This window comes from Clupea harengus, chromosome 18 (assembly GCF_900700415.2).
Source record: "Clupea harengus chromosome 18, Ch_v2.0.2, whole genome shotgun sequence".
NCBI classification, from domain to species: Eukaryota; Metazoa; Chordata; class Actinopteri; order Clupeiformes; family Clupeidae; genus Clupea; species Clupea harengus.
Genome location: NC_045169.1, coordinates 22,061,177 through 22,067,176, shown reverse-complemented (window position 1 = coordinate 22,067,176; position 6,000 = coordinate 22,061,177). Strand labels below are relative to the sequence as shown.

At 45.8% G+C, this 6,000-nt stretch overlaps 1 protein-coding gene across 4 annotated transcripts in view; it reads left to right on the top strand.

Moving 5' to 3' along the window:
- LOC105903148 (RNA-binding protein with multiple splicing-like) overlaps nt 1-6,000 on the top strand; it is a 35,923-nt gene that overhangs the window by 25,922 nt on the left and 4,001 nt on the right. The window lies entirely within an intron of this gene.

The following is a 6,000-nucleotide window of genomic DNA, read 5'->3' as shown; positions in this document are numbered from 1 at the left end:
CAACTTTGCAGTGCCATATTTCGCTCCATTATACCATGGTTACTCCCATTGTGATTGGCTGATGGGAATTCTAAGAGTGCCATTATTTCATGATGATCATGATGGCAGTCTGACAGTTACTGCATAACAGTAATTATTACTTTTTTATTTATGATGTTGATCTGTCTGGCCAACAACATTATGTCTATATGTGCACCAAACCAGTATTACTATCTTCATCAACTCTAATATTACTGCACAAATAGAACCCGAAATATACTATTAACATTAGGGAGAGAGGGCAGTTCTGGAAATATGATGTTGGTTTTTGTGTGTAACAGCTCTTTTTGCTTATCACCATAACATTTTTGGCAGGGTGGTAGACAGCACCCTTCACTTTCCTCTTTCAGTAGATGAAAGGTGTTCAGCTTTTTTATTTTTATTCCATTTCCACTCTTCCTTTACCTCACTGGTAGATTGCTGGAGGTACCTCCTTGATTGGTGCGGAGCCATTTTTTTTTAGAGGTGAGCATCAAAGGCTCGGAATCAAACAGAATGCAAAGAGAAAACTCGCGGGGCAGTGATTTAAGCGAGGAAGTTCAGGAACTTCAGGAACTGCCACAGAGCTGAACTCTGGCATTGTGCCTTCTGCACCAGAGTGCACCAGGAAGTACTGTAAGGTTCCAGAAACTTCTTTGTATGCAGTGCTGTTGTGAGAAAGTTATATATTTTTTTAAGATTTATTTATGGGCTTTTTAGCCTTTATTTGGATAGGACAGTGAGGTATTTTTGGACAGGAAGTGAGTGAGGAAGTGAGGAGGAGTGAAAAGGTGGGGAGAGAAAAGGTGGGGAGAGGATCGGGAAACGACAGCAGGCCGGAATTGAACCTGTGTCCCCGCGGGCATTGTAGCCCGTATATGGGGGGCTTATTGGCTCCCGCCACAGTGCCCCCCAAAAGTTGTGACTTTTGACGTCTATAGTGTGTACACACCAGTTGGACCGTGAGACACACTGCTTAATAAAATAACCAGTTTTACACTCTCAGGAGGGGAACAATAATACCTCAGCTTGTAGTCTTAAAATGGCCCTTTTCTTTGCCCTGAGTGGTTCCTCTTGGAACGCCCCAGAAGAACAGGGTTCTAAGTGTAAAACAGTGTTCTTAGCTCCTCACTCTCGAACGGGTGTATGCTAGTAGAGTGGATCACTCTGCCATTTTAATTCCAAAACAAAGAGCATCTTAGCAACAGAGCTGGCCCGCATGAGATTGTATTAAATCTCACAGGATAGTGTTATTCTGTAGTTTATACTCTATAGTATACGTTTCAGGTTCAATTTTGAGGATGTTTTGAGGATTTGTAAAACCATTGATTCTGACACACACATGTGGCTTGCCTGAGTCAGCCTAGTTTCTCAGGACAAAAAGTCACCCCTGGAGAGGCACGAAGAGAGTCAGTGGCTATCTGAATAGCCTTCTCATGACCATCCACTCCCACTGGATCACAGCCATGTTCGTCTTAGCACATAACATCAATGTCTGCAGAGGCCTGGTGAAAGATGGGGCTGTCTGCTTTTTTTTTTTTTTTTTTAAGTGCCAGCATAAACTGTTTGGATTGAGTACGTGGCCTATGAAGGGTGCGGAAGCTTTTTACAGGGAATTTCAGAATTACAGCAGAATTACTCAGACAGTCAAGTCAGCTTCCCTCAGCAGCTGTCAATCACACTGTTCAGCTACAGACCAAGGGTACGTCAACACTAATAACGATCTCCGTCCAGACAAGCATTTTAGCTCCGTATCAGAAATGATCTCCGTCCATACCAACACGCCTAAAAAACGGGGAGAAAAAACCTTGAGGAAAAGGAACACGTGATAGGAGTATGACGAATCAGGGAAGGACACGTCGTGACGGATGAGACCCAGTCAGGAAGCGAACGTGGGTATTTGTGTCGTCGTTTCCAAAAGCGTCAGTTTCTGTCAGACTACACTAAAACGCGACCCCAGAGTTTGAAACTGAAACGGTGCCAGCAGCGTCTCCGTTTTAGGGGCTCGAAACCTCTAGACTAGTATGGATGCCAGGCGTAAACGTATCAAAAGTGATGTGGGTAAAACTAAAACACATTAGTGTGGATGTAGCCTAAAAGGGACATGACTGAGACTCCCTGCCGGGGACAGAGACAGAGGGAGAGATTGAGAGAGAGATGGAGTGGGAGAGAGAGAAAGAGAGAGAGATGGAGTGGGAGAGAGAGAGAGAGAGAGATGGAGTGGGAGAGAGAGGGAGAGATTGAGAGAGAGATGGAGTGGGAGAGAGAGAGAGAGACTGTGAGAGGGAGAAAGATGGAGAAAGAGGAAGTTAGAGGGAGAGGGGGGGGGGGGGAGAGAGAGGGAGGGAGAGAGAGAGTTTGAACTCTGTTATCTACAAACACAAATTTACATAAACAGAGAAGTAGGACACAAAAAATACACACATATGTAAATGAACACACACATACAGTACACACATACACACACACACACACACACACACACACACACACACACACACACCAACAAGTATGTATAAACGCCCAGGCACTGACCAACAAACTCACAGTCTATATCTCTTCTTCTCTCTCTCTCTCTATCTCACACCCACCCACCCACACACACACACACACACACACACACACACACACGCACAAACGCACACACACACACACACACACACACACACACACACACACACACGCATGCATGCCTCCACACTCTGACACACACTCCCACACTCGCAGCTGTGGTTTTGGGCAGTGGCCTTCCTGCGCAGAGAATGATAATTGATTTGTCAGCCATAACCGGGGTCCTCGCGGCTTCTATCCGAGATGACTTAGATATGCCTGAGGAAAATACAGCAATTTGTCCTCATTAAGTTATTAGCTAGTCATTTGTGAGGATTGAACTCATTTGGTGGTTCGTATTTGGAGGGTATAATCAAAAGCCACCCCTGTAGGCGCGCCCCGGCACGGTCCCTGTGGATGGCTGGACTGGGCTGTTAGTTATGCCGTTTGAGGAGGAATGGTTGGCGATTGAATCAGTCCTTGTCTACACAGATGTAAACTAACATGTCTTTGTCTCTCTGTCCTCTTTCTCGCGCGGTATACACACGAACGCGTAAAATATCTAACAACCTCGAGACCACACAAGGCACACACACATACACACACACACACACACACACACACACATACACACACACACACACACACACACACACACACACACATACACACACACATACACACACACACACACACACACACACACACACACACACATACACACACACATACACACACACATACACACACACACACAAACACACACACACACACACACACACACACACACACACTACTCAAACTACTCATGCTGACTAACACATTTCAAGCTGGTCTGCCACTATATGGTCCTGACCTCTTCTTTCTTATCTGCGTTGTATTCTGTCTAGTCTTGTGACTCAGACACAGATGCTGTAAAACCTGAGTCCTTTGGCTGTATAAACTCTCTCCACAGTATCAACAGAAACACATCAATGTCAAGTCACAGTTTCTGACCCATGACAGTAAAAGCTCAACCACCCTTTGATTTAAAATTAGACCATCGTAAAAACCAGTAAAAGCTCCTTGGAGGACATTAAAGTACTTGATGGAAAGTAAAGGGGTCAAAAGATTAGAAGCGAAGGCTGGAGCCAGTCCATTCACAGCCTTACAAACAAACAAACAATACAATCCTAAAATTAACTCTAAACTCTAACTCTACTGGGCGCCAATGTAGTTCTGCTAAAACTGGTGTAATGTGGTCAAACTTCTTGGTCTTTGTTAGTAGTTTAGCTGTCGCATTTTGGACCACTTGTAACTTAGGAATTGATGCTTGGCTTCTCTCTGAGTGTAATGCATTGTTATAGTCCAGTTTGGAAACTATGAGTGTAATATAAGTATGGACTTTCTTACAATGTAGTGATGAACGCAATATCCCAATATCACTTCTCACAATCTAGGGACATATGTACATACATACATAGATACACACATACATAGATACACACACACACACACACACACACACACACACACACACACACACACACACACACACACACACACACACACACACACGATTCCGAGGAGTGTATTTGGTAGATGTCAGGATCTTGTCCCTAGTAATCATCAACCAACATAAATATCAGATGGGTCCCATTTGTCCCAGGCCGGTGATTAATGTCTGTTTGCTAGCTCATAGCAGCTCTTATAAATAGCAAGACGTTGCCTTTCTGTTGACCATATAGGGATGGCAGTGTCGGTGCCATCCCTGGGGTGCAGTTTCAGGGAAATACCCTATTAGGGAATCTTGCATTCAGGTGGCGTGATGGAAAAATCCGGACAACAATTAGCTTCCACTGTGTTAGCCAGCAAATGTGGAGGGTATGTTTTTGTGACGCTGCGATGGAGTTTGTGAGCGAGAGGTTGTTTTGAATTGTCAGAGAGAGAGAGAGAGAGAGAGAGAGAGAGAGAGAGAGAGAGAGAGAGAGAGAGAAAGGTCGCTGTAGCAGAGGGACGGCTTGTTCTGGGGGCCCATTGCGGGGTGCACCAGGAAGTGTAACCGTGGGAGACTGTGTGTCGCCTTGGTAAACAAACTGAAACTCGATAGTCCATGGAGACACTGCTCAAAAGTGTCAGTCCGTGTGTGTGTGTGTGTGTGTGTGTGTGTGTGTGTGTGTGTGTGTGTGTGTGTGTGTGTGTGTGTGTGTGTGTGTGTGTGTGTGTGTGTGTGTGCTTTATGAAATATCTGACTCCATGGCTGCCTGCTCCTGCCGAGTAAATCAGTGCTACCCAGGGTTTTAGTCTTAAGGATGTAATCACAATTAAATTAATGGAACGAATTAATCACATTACAGACTCCAATCCCAGTTGCCAGGACGACTGGTTGCCTCATAATGGTGCGTGCTGTTGGTGTGTTAGTGGCCCAGTCTCTCGATAATGTCAAACTGCTGCGATTAGGTCAACAGAGTAAAGTAGCCTACACACACACACACACACACACACACACACACACACACACACACACACACACACACACACACACACACAAACACACACACCACACACACATACACACACACACACACACACACAGACACACAGACACACACACACACACACACACACACACAGTGGTCTTTTCCCTTTCTCATGGAGGGGCACACAGTGGGTTAAATGTTTCAGTGCCCTTCAAATGTTATAACAGCACAGGGTTTTGTGCTTGGCTATTTCTAGACACACACACACACAAACATACACACACCCACGTCTGTGCATAGCCACACACACACACACACAGATACATACACACATAGGCAAACACACAGACACATACACACACAGTCATCCAGTGAATGATTTAACTACACAACCAGCCAGTGAGAAGGAAAGCTCAGTGAACTGTATGTCAATGGTAGTCGGACTTTGCCATCTGACAAGGCATCAATGCAGAAATCTGTTTGTGGGTGTGGGTGTGTGTGTGTTGCATGTATGTGATTGTGTGTGTGTGTGTGTGTGTGTATATCCTCATTCCGGGAACTTTGGATTTTGGCCTTGCTTTTCCTGTTGAAATGAGGAATGGAATTGTGTGTATGCTTGGGGGGGGGTTCGGGGTATCGGGGGTTTTGACACTGACCCCGTTAATAAGGAAGTGACCCTGCAGAGGAGGTAATGCTCTACTGAAAGGCTGCAGGCGTCACGCCAGCCAGGGCTCGGGCCCCAACACTCCCACATGAGGCAGGGCTCAGGCCCCAACACTCCCACGTGCGCTCCGGCCCCAACACTCCCACGTGCAGGGATGTACGACCAAGCCCCAGGGGCTCCCCAAGCACGCTGATCTACCACTCCTCCGCTCTTCTCCTTCTTTCTCTCTTCCGTCATCCACCTCTCTACCACTCCTCTGTTTTTTCTCTTTCTCTCTCCTGTCATCCTCCTCTCTACCACTCTGCTGTT